We start from the raw sequence: 19,658 nt of genomic DNA, 5'->3' as shown, positions 1-19,658 counted from the left end.
GCGTTAAATTCTTCAAGCATTGCATTATACCAGTTGGGGTCTTTGAGAGCGATTTTATAGTTAGGGGGAATGGGGGAGATGGAGGATGGTGCAGTGGTGATCGTCATTAGTTTACGTGGTTGGAGGAAGCCAGATTTAGCCCGCGTTCGCATATTGTGAAGGTTCTTGGGAGGCGCGACTGGGATGGCGCGCGGTGGTAGTGGGCGGGCAGGTGGCCTATCAGGAGAGGACGGGGCAGATTCGGTGGGGTTGGTAGGGGACATCGAGCGAGATGGCGAGCGGGGAGCGGGCGAGGTGGGCGCGTGATCCGAGGAGGATGCGCTGGGCCCCGGGTCCTCGGGCGAGGGCGACGCAGGTGTGGTGGGCTCGCGATCCGGAGAAGATGGGCTGGTGGGGCGGGATCCCGGGGGGAATCGGTCAGTACGAGGTGCGGGGATTGGTGAGGGGTGGGGATCGAGGTGGATAGGCTGGAAGGCTGGCGCGGGATCCAGTGTGGTGGGTGCGGGGCGGTCGTCTGTGTGGCGTGACGAGAGAGAACTAAAAGGAAAAGTTGTCTCGTCAAAAATGACGTGCCGAGAGGTGATAACACGATGGGTGGCTAGGTCGAGACAACGGTAGCCTTTGTGCTCTAATGGCATGCCAAGGAGCACACAGCGAATCGAGCGCGGCGCGAGTTTGTGGGGCATGGTGGCGTAGGTGTTAGGAAAACACAAGCAACCAAAGGTGCGTAGGGTGGCGTAGTTTGGGTGGGTGCCAAAGAGGACGAGATAAGGTGTAAGGTTTCCTACAACACGCGAGGGACGAATGTTGAGGAGATAGGTGGCGGAGTGCAAAGATTCGACCCAAAACTCGGGTGGCATGTGGGCTTGGAGGAGGGTGCGAAGGATGTCATTTGTGGAGCGGATGGCACGTTCGGCTTTCCCGTTCTGTGGAGACGTATGGGGGCAGGAGAGACGGAGCGCAACGCCGTGATCGGAGAGAAAAGTGCGGAGGCGTACATTCAAGAACTCGCCTCCGTTATCGCATTGCATGCATTTGATCACAACATGAAATTGTGTGCGGACGTAGGTGAAGAAGCGTTCGAGAGTGGCAGCGGCATCAGATTTATTGCGGAGACGAAAACTCCAAGAAAAGTGTGTAAAATCATCTAGAATAAGCAAATAGTATTTATATCCGGAAAAACTTGATACAGGAGAGGTCCATAGGTCACAGTGGACAATTTGAAAAGGAAAAGTGGTAAAGTGGACCGAAGTAGGGAAGGGGAGGCGAGCCTGGTGCCCTAGTTGGCACGCCTCACACGCACCGCGGGGGTGCACTAGCTTATTACACGAAGGTAAAAAAGATTGCAAACAGGAAAGTGATGCCGCGCTGGGGTGACCGAGGCGCCGATGCCAGAGGCTGTCAACGTTCACGGAGAGCGCCGCTGGACGAGTCGTGGTGTCGCCGTAGAACGGATAGAGCTGGCCGTAGCTACTGGAGCTCATGAGTGGTGTCCGAGTGGCTAGATCCTTCACAACAAAGCCAAAAGGGAAAAAATCAATTGTCACGGAATTGTCAATGCAAAAACGACGGACAAAGATAAGATTCGTAACAACGCGTGGAGAGTAGAGGATGTTGCGGAGGTAGAATGGGCGCGAGGTGAGGGTAGATGAACCAGTGGCAGTAATGGGAAGATGAGACCCGTCACCGACAATGATGCTAGAAGAAGAAAACTTTGATGGAGAACAAAGCGTGTCGAGGTTACCTGGGTTCCCGGTCACGTGGGCGGCGGCGCCGGTGTCGAGGTACCACTCGCCCTGGGCGCCAGGCTGCTGCTGCTGCATGGATAGGTTGTTCATGGCAGCGAGGAGACCGGCCTGGTCCCATGACGGCTGATGTGGCGGAGGCGGAGTCGAGGACGAAGCGCCGCCGTGGTAGGCTATGGGGTAGGCATGGGCAGGATTGCCAGGGCGCGCTCCGAGCACCCCGGCGGCGTTGGGCGGGATCCAGGGCGCACGGCCTGGCGGGGGAAAAGGCGCGCCCCAGGGCGCGAAGTAGCCCATCCGGGAGTCTTGCCCCCCGGCATCAGATGAGCCTGGCCGCGCCCGTCCGGCTGCCCGTTGTTGAAGCCGCCGCGACCTTGGCCGCGACCGCGGCCGCGCCCCTGGCCACGCCCGCGAGAGTAGCCGCCGCCACGCGCCGGAGTGCCCACGTCAGCCGGGGCTTTGCCGCGATCACCGGAGGAGGAGCCACCAGCACCGGACGAGGGCCCCCTGCCCCCGCCGCGGAGCCCGATCGCGAGCGCGGTGGAGCCGTCAGCGCGGTCACGCGCGTCCTGCGTGAGCTCCTCGAGGAGCAGCTGCGAGCGTGCCTGATTGAAGGTGGGGAAGGGGTTTTGCATCGGCAGAACCGTGGCGATCACCTGAAAGCGTCGGGAGAGGCCGCGTAGCATCTGGAGGGTGAGGGTGCGGTCAGTGATGCGCTCGCCGACGTCAGACAGGGCGTCCGCCATAGCCTTGAGCTTGCCGCAGTAGTCGGCGACGCGGAGGGTGCCTTGGGTGAGAGCGCGGAATTCCGCGCTGAGGTGGACCGCCTGCGCGAGCTGATTGGTGAGGAAGAATTCCTGCAGCATGTGCCAGGCGCGGTACGCCGTGTTGCCGTCGCCCCAGATGACCTCGTACAGGGCGTCGGTGATGGTGGAGTAGATCAGCAGGAGGATCGTGAGATCGGTGTGGCGCCAGGAAGGAGTCTGCTGGGAGGGGTCGGAGTAGTGGTCGACGTGCCTCTCGATGGCGTACATGGTGAGGATGCAGCACCAGAGCTCGCGCCACTTGGAGTAGCTGCCAGCCTCGACGTCGAGCTTGATGGTGACGAGACTCCCGATGTTGTTGAGGTTGTGGATGGAGGGGAGGGCGGCGGAAGGCGCCGTAGCCGGGAGCATGGGAGCCATGGTCATGGCAGAGGTGGAAGAGGCGGGTGGGGCAGTGCCGATGGGTGAGGTGAGCCCGAGAGAAGAGGGCAGCGGAGGAGGAGGAGGGATAGGGCTCGTGGTGTCGCCGGAGGAGGAGGAGGAGGAGGAGTTGTCCATCGCCATGGGCCTGAGGAAAGAGAGCTCTAATTACCAAGTTGGAAGATATATTTCACGCACTGTTTATCATTGATACAGAGTTACAATATATACACTTGAGATTACAACAGCCCGAGCTGGCGACGTGCGTAACAGACGCACGAAGAGAGGCGTCGTGGGAGCGATCTGGTGCAGCCGCAGGACTCGGTCAGGAGGATGCAGTCGTGGTCGTAGGAGCCGTTTTCCAACACCGGCGAGCGCGGGAGAAGAGAAGAGCAGCATCCACCAACGACGGGAGGAGCCGAGGAGGAGATGGGGTTGGGCGCTTGGTGCCGGCGGTGGCTGGACCTCCTGTGCGTCGTCCTCCTCCCGCCGCTCGGCGTCTACCTCCGTCATGGCCGCTACTCCGTACGTACACAACACACACACACGCCGAAGAGCGAGCTCACCGTGTTTCATTTCCTCCATGCATCTCTTTCACCAGCTGATTCACCGGATGCCTGGCCATCTCTTTCTCTTTTGCATGCTGTTTCTTTTGCCTTGTTACTTCTTCTTCGGTACAACCCCTGAAAACATCAACGGTCCAGATCTTTCTATACCCCCTCATCTGAAAACTTAAAAAAGGATAGGATGGTCATTGCCCCTTCCCCTCCCCAGCCCCGGCCCCGCGACGTACCCGCGCGGCCCGTCGACGTACGTACGCGTACGCGCGTCCGACGGCGTTTTTTTTACTGTGGCGACGTACTTTTTTTTACTGTGGCGTCGGTGGTCAATCCGCGCGTCGCCCGGTGAAAGCGCGTCGTGGCGCGTGAACTGCGGCCCGCCGTCCCGTCCCGTCCGTCCCCTCGTCTGCCGCCCCGTCCCCTCGTCTGCCGCGCCGCCGCCCTCGACTGTCGGCCCGTCCGCCCATCGCATTAGCTGCCCACCCGTCCACCCGCTGCCCCGCCGTCTGCCCTATAAATCGCACCCCCGTCCGCCCGTCGCCGCAAACACCACTCCTCCCGACTCCACCTCCCAAAAGGCCGCCGGCGACATGTCGTTCCACCGCGGCAGCAGCTCCGGCACCGGCGGCGACGACGGACCGAGCGCGTGGCCGTCGAGCCTGAGCACGCCGGAGACAGAGGAGCTGTACCGGTTTGGGCTCCTCGTGTCGCCGGGTTGCCGTCTTCCGCACAACTGGAAACTCGACAAGGACAGCTACCCGAGGCGCGGGCCCGGCGCCACCGCGGAGGAGAAGCGGACCGGCGGCCGCAACAACATCGCCGGCCGTCACGCGTTCTGGGACGGCAAAGAGTACGCCGCCGTCATCGGCGCGTACCGGCTGGCGGAGTCCGGCGTCACGCCAGACCTCATCGGCGACCGCCGCCGCCTTCTTGTCCCACGCCCCCATCCAGAAGCGCGCGGCCGTCGGGCCCCTCCACCACCTGCGCCGGCGCCCGACGATCCCCCCGCCCCGTCGGAGGTGGAACTGCCGCCGGAGCAGGTGGTTCTTCGGGAGGACGGCGATCCCGACGATACGCCGGGTTACCTCGTCGCCCTGCGGGCGTCGGTGGCTGCAGCGGCGGCTGCAGATGCGGCGACGGCTGCGAGGGAGGCCGCCGAGCAGGCGGCAGCGATCCAGGCGGCGGCGGCGATTCCGCCGGTGGTCCCGCAGGCAGAGGCGGAGTCGTCGGACGAAGACGTCATCGACTGGGAGCGGTTAGCCCAGGTCAGCGACGACGACGACGACGACGGCGGCGGTGACGGCGCGGCGGAGTTCATCGATCTCGCGACTAGCGACGAGGAGTAGGAGTAGTTGTTTATTTAAGAAAAATGTTATAAGTATGAACTATGTATCGTTTAGGTTCGTATAAACTCGTTTCGTTTCGGTAGTGTTTAATGGACTATGTAAAATATCTCTATGTTCAATCTAGTTTGTTCGAATCTTGTTTTAATTTGTCTTCAAAGTTTGTTCAAAAAATTAGCAAAATAATGAACAGTTATTTTGAAAAAAAATTGAAAACACATAAAATAAAAAAGAAAACTGAATAAAAAATCAAAAGTGTATCTAAATGTTTATAAAGTGGTTTTAGAAATGTTCAGGTTTTGTTAAAATATGTGCATATAGTAAAGCCCGGTGGATGAAAAAATTGAAATTTTGAAATAAAAAATATAACAAATAAAAAACAAAAATAAAATAAAAAATAAAAAATAAAACAAAAATGGGCACGTTTGGCGGATGCGTAGCGGAGACGTGCGACCGAGGGTCCCCTTCGCCCATACCGAAACCACCCCCTTAAACAGCAAGTACCTGAGCGGTTTCACGGAATGCACCCAACTTTTGCCGGCGCGTGCGGGGCCCCACCCGGGCACCCCACGGCCAAAATGAACGAAATCCGATAACGAACGCACGTTGCGTCACGTCCGGGCAGTATTTTATGGGTTTTCGGCCCGGAAAATCGTAGAAAATCCATACGGACTCGAAACGCGACAAATTTTTGCATGCGTGCCCTGCAAGGGCACTGTAGCACGTGGAAAAAAATGGGCACATTTGGCGGATGCGTAGCGGAGACGTGCGACCGAGGGTCCCCTCCGCCCATACCGAAACCACCCCCTTCCACAGCAAGTACCTGAGCGGTTTCACGAAATGCACCCAACTTTTGCCAGCGCGTGCGGGGCCCCACCCGGGCACCCCACGGCCAAAATGAACGAAATCCGACAACGAACGCACGTTGTGTCACGTCCGGGCAGTATTTTAGGGGTTTTCGGCCCGGAAAATCGTAGAAAATCCATACGGACTCGAAATGCGACAAATTTTTGCGTGCGTGCCCTACAAGGGCACTGTAGCACATGGAAAAAAGGGCACGTTTGGCGGATGCGTAGCGGAGACGTGCGACCGAGGGTCCCCTCCGCCCATACCGAAACCACCCCCTTCCACAGCAAGTACCTGAGCGGTTTCGCGGAATGCACCCAACTTTTGCCAGCGTGTGCGGGGCCCCACCCGGGCACCCCACGGCAAAAATGAACGAAATCCGACAACGAACGCACGTTGCGTCACGTTCGGGCAGTATTTTAGGGCTTTCGGCCCGGAAAATCATAGAAAATCCATACGGACTCGAAACGCGACAAATTTTTGCGTGCGTGCCCTGCAAGGGCACTGTAGCACGTGGAAAAAAATGGGCATGTTTGGCGGATGCGTAGCGGAGACGTGCGACCAAGGGTCCCCTCCGCCCATACCGAAACCACCCCCTTCCACAGCAAGTACCTGAGCGGTTTCACGGAATGCACCCAACTTTTGCCAGCGCGTGCGGGGCCCCACCCGGGCACCCCACGCCCAAAATGAACGAAATCCGACAACGAACGCACGTTGCGTCACGTCCGGGCAGTATTTTAGGGGTTTTCGGCCCGGAAAATCGTAGAAAATCCATACGGACTCGAAACGCGACAAATTTTTGCATGCGTGCCCTGCAAGGGCACTGTAGCACGTGGAAAAAAATGGGCACATTTGGCGGATGCGTAGCGGAGACGTGCGACCGAGGGTCCCCTCCGCCCATACCGAAACCACCCCCTTCCACAGCAAGTACCTGAGCGGTTTCACGGAATGCACCCAACTTTTGCCAGCGCGTGCGGGGCCCCACCCGGGCACCCCACGGCCAAAATGAACGAAATCCGACAACGAACGCATGTTGTGTCACGTCCGGGCAGTATTTTAGGGGTTTTCGGCCCGGAAAATCGTAGAAAATCCATACGGACTCGAAACGCGACAAATTTTTGCGTGCGTGCCCTACAAGGGCACTGTAGCACGTGGAAAAAAATGGGCACGTTTGGCGGATGCGTAGCGGAGACGTGCGACCGAGGGTCCCCTCCGCCCATACCGAAACCACCCCCTTCCACAGCAAGTACCTGAGCGGTTTCGCGGAATGCACCCAACTTTTGCCAGCGTGCGCGGGGCCCCACCCGGGCACCCCACGGCAAAAATGAACGAAATCCGACAACGAACGCACGTTGCGTCACGTCCGGGCAGTATTTTAGGGGTTTTCGGCCCGGAAAATCGTAGAAAATCCATACGGACTCGAAACGCGACAAATTTTTGCGTGCGTGCCCTGCAAGGGCACTGTAGCACGTGGAAAAAAATGGGCACGTTTGGCTAAGTTAAAAAAATGAGCCTACTTGATTAAGTAAAACAAATGGGCACTTTGGCTAAGTTAACAAAAATTGGTGAAGGTAAATTTTTTTGATACAGTTTAAAAAAATGAGCCTATTTTATTTAGTTAAAAAAATGAGGCCCTCTATGAAAAAAAAGCCGGCCGTCTCGCTAACCGACGCGCATGCGTGCATGGGGCCGTCGCACTAACAACGACGCCGCAATCAGCGCTCGGGCGACGTCGTTAGCCGACGCGCATGCAGATTTTCCTTGTACGTCCAGCCCGTCTCGCCGCCGGCACGATCTGCACGTGCTGCCGACGTACGCCGCCCGTCGCCCCACACTCCAAACGGCGCCCGCGCCGGCTTGACCTGACCTGACCCGTCGCCCTCTATACGCTGCCGGTGCCGCTCCCACCGTCGCCCCACCGTCCAAACGCAGTCGGTGCGCCCGTGCCGGCCTGCGTACCCTGACCTATCGCCCACTATACGCCGCCGGTGCCTCTCCCACCGTCGCCGTCGTGTAAGTTTTTTTTGTCTGTTTTTTTATACGACGAGGCTCATAGCAGTATGATGGTATGTGACAGAAAACTATTTGATGCAGTATGAATATCGACGGTGTGATTCCATGTTCTGTTCAAAAGTGGGTTAGCCTAGTTGATAAACTGTCACCAAGTCAGAAAATCCGGTTTTATGAAACAGATATGCAGGGCATGTTTAGAATACCATCGATACAGATGCATGATTTTTTGCTTCACTTTTTACTCCAAGGTTACAATCCAAGTAGCAAAAAATTCATGGTCGAAGAGAGTTCTGAAAGTACTGCTGGAAGTAAAGTCCTTATTTCACTAAGGCCTGATGATGTGTACTCCATATTTGGTTGGAAAAACAATGGAGTGGATGTTTTTGGGTTTCTTAGTACTGAAGGAGAAAAAGCAACGAAAAAATACCAGTTAGTTTTGTTAGCAAGAAAAATGGTAAGATCATGATTGATGATCTCATAGAAAAGATTGTGAAGAATAAGAGCACTGACGATGACTTTATTCGGATGACATTTCTAGTTCTCTTAGGAACTATAATTGCACCAGTCTCTCATGAATACATTCCGAAGAAATACTATGCCTTAGTGCAAAATATTAAGTTGATAAGGAAGTTCAACTGGAATGCATTCACTTCGCGTTTTTGTTTGTCGGAGATTGGTAAGCTTCTGCAGGACGGCCATGTTAGGCAGTGGCCCCAGGGGAACCTCGCCCTTTTGCAAGTACGTTGTATTTATTGATTTCAACACTTTTGTTATAAAATGTCATGGAAGAACATGTAATTTAATTAGTTTATGTGTTTTGCAGTACCTATATTGGGAGAAGGTGCAACCAATTACCGGTCCAAAATATGATCCGTTGGCATTGTTGAGCCCGCTGATGAGGAACTGGACGGAAGATATGGCTGTGAGAAGAGACAAATACGACTATGAATATGGTCGTGGTGTTGGGATGGTAATCCGAGTAATCATGTTTTTTTACATTTATGAAATAAAATTAAGTGTGCATATGGTTTGTATGTATAATTCTCTTGTTGCATTTGTAGATCGATGACAACATTACAGAGGAGTACAGGCTGAAAAAAATTGCAGAAGAAGAAGCTCAAAAAACCAAGAAAGCTAGTAGCAAAAAATCTAACGTTACTGGAATGAGGAAAGAGGGCAGTACCTCGGAGGCTTCGAGCCAGAAGCCTACTATGGACCGGATTTTGAGTGAGATGAATGAGCTTCGGAAGGAAATGCTTCGTTTGCCAGAGTTATGCGCACAGGTAACACTTGAGCACGTCACTTTAATGTCCATCACTGAATTGAAGAACAAAGATGAAATGTTTTCTTGCAGAGGATGATTGAGAAACTGAACAAAACCGGCGTCTTCTACAAACCCAGTAACCTGGAAGAAGACGAAGAGAATCTGTACGGAGGCATTAATGAGTCTTCAAACGATGGTGGACTTCCGAAAAAAGAGTTTGTATATCAAAAAGATGATTCAGACCGGTTCCGCACACCTTCCAAAATGAATTTGCAAAAGGATGATGACGGCGTTGATGTAACTTCTCGTGGAAACACACCTTTTTACTGCACACCTGAGTACTGGGGTAGTTTCAAGGGTGATATGGATGATCCTATCCAAGTACCAGAAGTATCAGATGAAAAAGCTGCCACATCTTTAGGGACGGACGAGATCGCATCGCATGCATCGCTTGGTTCTCAAGGAGTAGAAGAGGAAGTGGAGGAGGTTACTGGCAGGCGCAAGCGCAGAGGATCACAACATGTCAAGTCTCCTTATGTGGTCCCTAAACCGAACAAGCGTGCAAAACGTTCTGCGAAAGGAAGTAAGTTTTTTGTGTTTCTAATTGTTCTTGCGTAGTAATTATTTATATATTTGCGTTTATAAATATTTGAGTTCTGTGTTACAGAATTGTTCCAAAATGATGGTGTTAACAAATCTAGTGATGAGTATGATGTGGTGAAAGCGTCCATCAAGTACGTGCACGCGCATGAGTATTCACAAAAACATGCCAAAACAGAAATTTTCAATGATGGCATGGAAGAAGGTCTCAGTGTGCAGAGAGCTTGTCAGATTATTAACCATGAGTGGCTAAGTGGCGCCGTAAGTTAATTTCATATATTGTTTTACAATTGATTCGAAAATACCATTGTTAAATCTGACACATTATTTATAGGTAATTAATGCATACTCATCATATTTGGTCGACAAAGTTAATGATGATCGTTTCATGTTGACAACTTGGAGGATACATTGGTTGCTTCACATTAGACCCGGAAAGAAGACCGCCGGTAACGATTATGAAGCAGAGTCGCATAGTAATGGACCCGTGAATAGATGTGAGGACGAGTATTTCAAAAAATCAAAGGTAAGTTTGATTGGTTACACGGTACATACATACGACAATATGTGCTGATTGTGTTTTATGGTCCTTGTGATGCAGACTTATATTCCTCTAAACAAGGAAAACACTCACTGGGTTACTGTCGTCATGCATAGCGGGAAGAGAGAGTTTCAGGTTCTTGACTCGTTGATGACCGGAAAACTTGACAGTGTTACTAGAGAACTCGTTGAGGACCTGGTAGGTTTAACTTTCAAATGTGCATTTGGTAACATTCGTTTTCTTTAGTACACTGAATGACATTCTTTCCACCATGTTAATTATATCTTTAGAGAAAACAACTAGCAGAAGATATCCAAGAAGCAAATGTAACCGGAATTGTGAATTATCTGGATGTTTCCAATTGGCCTATTCAAACGTATGACATGCCAAAACAACATAATGGGTGAGTTCTTACTTTGACAGAATGTCGGTCCTGTATGTACAATAGATATTTAATCTCCGTAAATTGTATGCACTAGGAATTCGTGTGGAATATTTCTCCTTCGATGCTTTCAATATTGGGATGGTGACAAATGGACAGGCTTATTTTCACAGGTACACAAGTAATGTTTATACTACGATGTACAATGAAAGCTGTGCTAACACCACTTTTTTTCAGAGGTCAATTGATGATTCAAGAGAGGTAATGATAGCGCAACTTATCTTTTCGGAAAGAAACAAGCTTGATGAAGTGAAAAACAAAGTTATTCGGATATCAAAGAAGAAGAAATAGATGCGCCACGGAGGAGTTTTGCATGTGATTGGGTGGTAGTGGAGGACTATATTTTCCAAACGCTTTGCGCACTTGCTTATAAATTTTATGTAATAGACATATTTATTGATTTTGCCACTATTTTGTTCCGAAAAGATTATACACTTAATTACGTTTTTTATGTCCACATGATATTTTGTTTCATAAATATTATATAATCAGTATTTTTTTTGTTTACATGATTTTTTGTTTCCGAACTATGGCAGCACACTGCGTGTTATTTTGTTAGCAAAAAGTTGGTTTACAGCACACTGCGTGTTATTTTGTTAGCAAAAAGTTAGTTTACAAAAGCTAAAAAAATATTTTAGGTAAAAAAATTTCCCGCCCGTCCACAACGTGTCTTAGTAAGCCCGTCGTTATCAAGCCCACCGGGCGACTACGACAAGCGTTTCAGAACACGCCGTGTAAACTAGGCCCAACAGGGCAGCATCGACGGGGTACATCGACGGGGTAGTAACCAGAGGAGTTCAATGTGCCGACGGGAGCTGAGTATATAAGCTGGTCGTCGTCCCCTTCGGCCGGCGAGGTGGGACTAAACTTGCGTCGGCCGCGGGGCGACGTGGAGACAGCCAGACGCGACGTGGGCCGTCCCAAAAAGGCCATGGACAGCGCGGACTTCTCGACAGCTCAACGCGCCATGGGCCGGCCCAGTTAACCCACGCTGAGACGACGCGGCAGGGAAACTAACGCTAGTTTAGTCCCACCTCGCCGGCCGAAGGCGACGACGACCAGTTTATATACCCAGCTCCCGTCGGCACATTGAACTCCTCTGGTCTACTACCCCGTCGATGCTGCCCTGTTGGGCCTAGTTTTCACGGCGTGCTCTGTGGAGACGGGCGGGCATTTTTTTTCCTTTTTTTTCCTTTTTAACAATAATTCGCAGAGTACTTCTCTTATTTTAATATATTTGACAGCCGACGGAACTGTAGTAAATACATGCAGAATTCATAATATAAATAACGAATAGTGAATATTTATATCAACAATAATGATGTCTCAACATAACAATTGTTACCACAGTAATTTTATTGTAGTGGACAGAAAATAACAAGTCTCAAATAACAACGGTCTGTAGGCAATAATCTTGTTTCACACATATAAAATACTCAACACGAACATAAATTTAACAAATGTTTTTCATATAAATGGAAGAGGTAAAACACTTGCATCATCTTCACTTGAGTCTTCAAGCCCAGTTGCTGCATAGAATAAATAAAAAAATTGTGAGAATCAATGTACTGTAGATGAATCAACGAAACTAACATAAACAAAGCAAAAAGACATACAGTTACATATAAATGGATGCAGTAAAACAGATGCACCGTCCTCACTTCTGTCTTCAAGCCCAGTTGCTGCATAGAATAAACTATGAGAATCAATGTACCGTAAATGAAACAACAAAACTAACATAAACAAAGAATAGACATACTCTTCATTTTTGCTGCATGTGCTCCTGTTATGACCTGAGCCGCTGCATATGCTACATTTTCGTCCAGATTTCTTGTCAAATGCTTTAGGCCTCTCATTTTTTGTCACATCTGGGCCACCCTTACCGCGACCTCTACTGTTCTGCTTAGGTGTGCCCTTCGTCGAAACCTTTACTGGATCACAAACCAGAATATGATCTCGGTTAGGATCAAATGGATTATTGTTCACGAAGCTTCGCTGACTATCATCTTCATTTCCCTGAATGTCCTTATTCGCTATAATATCATCCAGAGCTGCCGTCAACTTGTCGAATAAGAAAGGATTACTGCATGCGACATGACATGCTTCTGAAGATTTGATGGTCAACTCACTATATCTAGCTCTGTCCTCACCACTCGACCAACCCCACGCAAACAGATCGCTGGTGCGCTTCACAGGCAGTCCAGCTCGTGCTTTTTTTGAGAATCTTCGCAGGACACTACACTTGGGTATCACAGGTAAGTTCAGTGCATTCAAAACATGAAGAATATGCTTGCAAGGAAGCCCTTTGCGAGTCATACTTCGGCAACTACACTTTATAGTTTCTGCCGAGTTACCTGGCGTATAGTCCACATTAAATCTGTGATCCCTGTTATTCTTCCACGCAACCACAAATCTCTGACTATCGGTCCCTGTCAGTCTATCAATTACCTCAAGCTCCTGTACCTTCTTCATATCTTGTTGCAACATATAAAAGTTTGCCTGCGTGAATGCTTTCGCAGCATACGACTGTTGGGTAACGTAGCAGAAATTCAAAATTTTCTACGCATCACCAAGATCAATCTATGGAGTAATCTAGCAACGAGGGGAAGGAGTGCATCTACATACCCTTGTAGATCGCGAGCGGAAGCGTTCAAGAGAACGGGGTTGATGGAGTCGTACTCGTCGTGGTCCAAATCACCGATGATCCTAGCGCCGAACGGACGGCACCTCCGCGTTCAACACACGTACGGAGCAGCGACGTCTCCTCCTTCTTGATCCAGCAAGGGGGGAGGAGAGGTTGATGGAGATCTAGCAGCACGACGGCGTGGTGGTGGAAGTAGTGGGATCCCGGCAGGGCTTCGCCAAGCGCAAGCGGGGAGGAAGAGGTGTCACGGGAGGGAGAGGGAGGCGCCAGGGCCAAGATCTTGCTGCCCTCCCTCCCCCCCCACTATATATAGGGCCAAGGGAGAGGGGGGGCGCAGCCTTGGCCCTTCCTCCAAGGAAGGGTGCGGCCAGGGAGGAGTCCATCCTCCCCAAGGCACCTCGGAGGTGCCTTCCCCCTTTAGGACTCTCCCTTTCCCTTATCTCTTGGCGCATGGGCCTCTTGGGGCTGGTGCCCTTGGCCCATATAGGCCAAGGCGCACACCCCTACAGCCCATGTGGCCCCCCGGGGCTGGTGGACCCCCGGACCCCTTTCGGCACTCCCGGTACAATACCGATAAAGTGCGAAACTTTTCCGGCGACCAAAATAAGACTTCCCATATATAAATCTTTACCTCCGGACCATTCCAGAACTCCTCGTGACGTCCGGGATCTCATCCGGGACTCCGAACAACTTTTGGGTTACCGCATACTAATATCTCTATAACCCTAGCGTCACCGAACCTTAAGTGTGTAGACCCTACGGGTTCGGGAGACATGCAGACATGACCGAGACGACTCTCCGGTCAATAACCAACAGCGGGATCTGGATACCCATGTTGGCTCCCACATGCTCCTCGATGATCTCATCGGATGAACCACGATGTCGAGGATTCAATCAATCCCGTATACAATTCCCTTTGTCTATCGGTATGTTACTTGCCCGAGATTCGATCGTCGGTATCCCGATACCTTGTTCAATCTCGTTCCCGGCAAGTCTCTTTACTCGTTCCGTAACACATCATCCCGTGATCAACTCCTTGGTCACATTGTGCACATTATGATGATGTCCTACCGAGTGGGCCCAGAGATACCTCTCCGTTTACATGGAGTGACAAATCCCAGTCTCGATTCGTGCCAACCCAACAGACACTTTCGGAGATACCTGTAGTGCACCTTTATAGCCACCCAGTTACGTTGTGACGTTTGGTACATCCAAAGCATTCCTACGGTATCCGGGAGTTGCACAATCTCATGGTCTAAGGAAATGATACTTGACATTAGAAAAGCACTTAGCAAACGAACTACACGATCTTGTGCTAGGCTTAGGATTGGGTCTTGTCCATCACATCATTCTCCTAATGATGCGATCCCCTTATCAACGACATCCAATGTCCATGGTCAGGAAGCCGTAACCATCTATTGATCAACGAGCTAGTCAATTAGAGGCTTACTAGGGACATGGTGTTGTCTATGTATCCACACATGTATCTGAGTTTCCTATCAATACAATTTTAGCATGGATAATAAACGATTATCATGAACAAGGAAATATAATAATAACCAATTTATTATTGCCTCTAGGGCATATTTCCAACAGTCTCCCACTTGCACTAGAGTCAATAATCTAGTTCACATCACCATGTGATTAACACTCACAGGTCACATCACCATGTGACTAACATCCAAAGAGTTTACTAGAGTCAACAATCTAGTTCACATCACTATGTGATTAACACTCAATGAGTTCTGGTTTGATCATGTTATGCTTGTGAGAGAGGTTGTAGTCAACGGGTCTGAACCTTTCAGATCCGTGTGTGCTTTACGAATATCTATGTCATCTTGTGGATGCTACCACGCGCTACTTGGAGCCATTTCAAATAACTGCTCTACTATACGAATCCGGTTTACTACTCAGAGTCATCCGGATTAGTGTCAAAGTTCGCATCGACGTAACCCTTTACGACGAACTCCTTTTCACCTCCATAATCGAGAAAATTCCTTAGTCCACTAGATACTAAGGATAAGTTCGACCGCTGTCATGTGATCCATTCCCGGATCACTATTGTACCCCTTGACCAACTCATGGCAAGGCACACTTCATGTGCGGTACACAGCATAGCATACTGTAGAGCCTACGTCTAAAGCATAGGGGACGACCTTCGTCCTTTCTCTCTCTTCTGCTGTGGTCAGGTCTTGAGTCTTACTCAATACTCACACCTTGTAACACAGCCAAGAACTCCTTCTTTGCTGATCTATTTTGAACTCTTGCAAAATCATGTCAAGGTGTGCGTTCTTTGAAAGTATCATCAGGCGTCTTGATCTATCTCTATAGATCTTGATGCCCAATATGTAAGCAGCTTTATCCAGGTCTTCCTTTGAAAAACTCCTTTCATACAACCCTGAATGCTTTCCAGAAATCATTTCTGATCAACAATATGTTAACAACATATACTCATCAAAAATTCTATAGTGCTCCACTCACTTCTTTGGAAATACAAGTTTCTCACAAACTTTGTATAAACCCAAAATCTTTGATCATCTCATCAAAGCGTACATTCCAACTCCGAGATGCTTACTCCAGTCCTTAGGAGGATTGCTGGAGCTTTGCATACTTGTTAGCATCTTTCAGGATTGACAAAACCTTCTGGTTGTATCACATACAACCTTTCCTCAAGAAAATCGTCGAGGAAACAATGTTTTGACATCCTATCTGCAAGATTTCATAAATAATGCAGTAACTGCTAATATAATTCCAACAGACTCTTTAGCATCGCTACGAGTGAGAAAGTCTCATCGCAGTCAACTCCTTGAACTTGTCGGAAAACATCTTAACGAAAAGTCGAGCTTTCTTAATGGTGACACTTACCATCATTGTCTGTCTTCCTTTTAAAATCCATCTGCACCCAATAGCCTTACGACCATCAAGTATTTCTTCCAAAGTCTATACTTTGCTTTTATACATGGATCCTCTCTCGGATTTCATGGCCTCGAGCCATTCGTCGGAATCCGGGCCCACCATCGCTTCCCCATAGCTCGTAGGTTCATTGTTGTCTAGCAACATGACTTTCAAGACAGGATTATGTACCACTCTGAAGTAGTACGCATCCTTATCGACCTACGAGGTTTGGTAGTGACTTGATCCGAAGTTTCATGATCACTATCATAAGCTTCCACTTCAATTGGTGTAGGTGCCACAGGAACAACTTCCTGTGCCCTGCTACACACTAGTTGAAGTTGTGGTTCAATAACCTCATCAAGTCTCCACCATCCTCCCACTCAATTCTTTCGAGAGAAACTTTTGCTCGAGGAAGGACCTGTTAACTTCCAGATCTGAAACAGGAGGTATACCCAACTGTTTTGGGTATTCTATGAAGATGCATTTATCCGCTTTGGGTTCGAGCTTATCAGCCTGAAACTTTTTCACATAAGCATCGCAGCCCCAAACTTTTAAGAAACGACAACTTAGGTTTCTCTAAACGGTGTCGTCTCAACGGAATTGCGTGGTGCCCCTTTTAAAGTGAATGCGGTTGTCTCTAATGCCTAACCCATAAACGATAGTGTAATTCGATAAGAGACATCATGGTATGCACCATATCCAATAGGGTGCAGTTATGATGTTCGGACACACCATCACACTATGGTGCTCCAAGCGGTATTAGTCGTGAAACAATTTCCACAATTTCTTAATTGTGTGCCAAACTCGTAACTTAGATATCTCTATGATCATATCATAGACATTTTATCCTCTTGTCACGACGATCTTTAACTTCACTCTGAAATTACTTTGAACCTTTCAATAATTCAGACTTGTGTTTCATCAAGTAAATACACTCAGCATCTACTCAAATCATCTGTGAAGTAAGAACATATCGATATCCACTGCGTGCCTCAGCACTCATTGGACTGCACACATCAAATGTATTGCTTCCAACAAGTTGCTCTCTTGTTCCATCTTACTGAAAACGAGGCCTTTCAGTCATCTTGCCCATGTGGTATGATTTGCATGTCTCAAGTGATTCAAAATCAAGTGAGTCTAAACGATCCATCTGCATGGACTTTCTTCACGCATATATACCAATAGACATGGTTCGCATGTCTCAATCCTTTCAAAAACGAGTGAGTCCAAAGATCCATCTACATGGAGCTTCTTCATGCGTTCTATACCAATATGACTCAAATGGCAGTGCCACAAGTATGTGGTACTATCATTACTATTTTATATCTTTTGGCACGAACATGTGTATCACTGCGATCGAGATTCATTTTAGGTGCAAGACCATTGAAGGTATTATTCAAATAAACAGAGTAACCATTATTCTCCTTAAATGAATAACCATATTGCGATAAACATAATCCAATCATGCTCAACACAAACACCAAATCTCGATGGTAGAGGGAGCATGCGATGCTTGATCACATCAACCTTGGAAATACTTCCAACACATATCGTCATCTCACCTTTAGCTAGTCTCCTTTTATTCCGCAGCTTTTATTTCGAGTTACTAACACTTAGCAACCGAACCGGTATCTAATACCCTGGTGCTACTAGGAGTACTAGTAAAGTACACATTCATATAATGTATATCCAATATACTTCTGTCGACCTTGCCTGCCTTCTCATCTACCAAGTATCTAGGGCAGTTCTGCTTCAGTGACCGTTCCCCTCATTACAGAAGCACTTAGTCTCGGGTTTGGGTTCAACCTTGGAATTCTCCACTAGAGCAGCAAATGATTTGCTGTTTCATGAAGTATCCCTTTTGCCCTTGCCCTTCTAGAAACTAGTGGTTTTACTAACCATCAACAATTGATGCTCCTTCTTGATTTCTACTCTCGCGGTGTCAAACATCGCGAGTTGCTCAAGGATCATCATGTCTATCCCTGATATGTTATAGTTCACCACGAAGCTCTAATAGCTTGGTGGCAGTGACTATGGAGAACCATCACTATCTCATCTGGAAGATTAACTCCCACTCGATTCAAGCGATTGTGGTATTCAGACAATCTGAGCACATGCTCAACGATTGAGCTTTTCTCCCTTAGTCTGCAGGCTTAAGAAACTTATCAGAGGTCTCATACCTCTTGACGTAGGCACTAGTCTGAAATCCCAATTTCAATCTTCGGAACATCTCATATGTTCTGCGACGTTTCAAAACGTCTTTGGTGCCACAATTCTAAACCGTTAGCATTACGCACTGAACTATCACGTAGTCATCAAAACGTGTATGTCAGATGTTTCGCAACATCTACAGACGACGCTGAGGTTCAGCACACCGAGCGGTGCATTAAGGACATAAGCCTTCTGTGCAGCAATGAGGACAATCCTCAGTTTACGGACCCAGTCCGCATAATTGCTACTTTCAACTTTCAACTAAATTTTCTCTAGGAACATATCTTAAACAGTAGAACTAAAGCGTAAGCTATGACATAATTTGCAAAGACCTTTTGACTATGTTCATGATAATTAAGTTCATCTGATTATTTAATGAACTCCCACTCAGATAGACATCCCTCTAGTCATCTAAGTGATACATGATCCGAGTCAAACTAGGCCGTGTCCGATCATCACGTGAGACGGACTAGTCATCATCGGTGATCATCTCCATGTTGATCGTATCTGCTATACGACTCATGTTCGACCTTTCGGTCTCTTGTGTTCCGAGGCCATGTCTGTACATGCTAGGCTCGTCAAGTCAACCTAAGTGTTTTGCATGTGTTCCGAGGCCATGTCTATACATGCTAGGCTCGTCAACACCGTTGTATTCGAACGTTAGAATCTATCACACCCGATCATCACGTGGTGCTTCGAAACAACGAACCTTCGCAACGGTGCACAGTTAGGGGGAACACGTCTCTTGAAATTTTAGTGAGGGATCATCTTATTTATGCTACCGTCGTTCTAAGCAAATAAGATGTAAACATGACAAACATCACATGCAAATCATAAAGTGACGTGATATGGCCAATATCATCTTGCGCCTTTGATCTCCATCTTTGAGGCGCGGCATGATCACCTTCGTCACCGGCATGACACCATGATCTCCATCATCGTGTCTTCATGAAGTTGTCTCACCAACTATTACTTCTACTACTATGGCTAACGGTTAGCAATAAAGTAAAGTAATTACATGGCGTTTTCATTGACACGCAGGTCATACAATAAATTAAGACAACTCCTATGGCTCCTGCCGGTTGTCATACTCATCGACATGCAAGTCGTGATTCCTATTACAAGAACATGATCAATCTCATACATCACATATATCATTCATCACATCCTTTTGGACATATCACATCACATAGCATACCCTGCAAAAACAAGTTAGACATCCTCTAATTGTTGTTGCATGTTTTACGTGGCTGCTACGGGTTTCTAGCAAGAACGTTTCTTACCTACGCAAAAGCCACAACGTGATATGCCAATTTCTATTTACCCTTCATAAGGACCCTTTTCATCGAATCCGATCCGAGTAAAGTGGG

General features: G+C 48.7%; 1 pseudogene; it reads left to right on the top strand.

Moving 5' to 3' along the window:
* The first annotated feature begins 8,059 nt into the window (after positions 1–8,059).
* Positions 8,060–11,185, top strand: LOC109736506 (uncharacterized; annotated as a pseudogene).
* Positions 11,186–19,658: the final 8,473 nt, after the last annotated feature.

Source organism: Aegilops tauschii, chromosome 7, assembly GCF_002575655.3.
Source record: "Aegilops tauschii subsp. strangulata cultivar AL8/78 chromosome 7, Aet v6.0, whole genome shotgun sequence".
NCBI classification, from domain to species: Eukaryota; Viridiplantae; Streptophyta; class Magnoliopsida; order Poales; family Poaceae; genus Aegilops; species Aegilops tauschii.
This window is presented reverse-complemented; position numbering and strand designations above follow the sequence as displayed.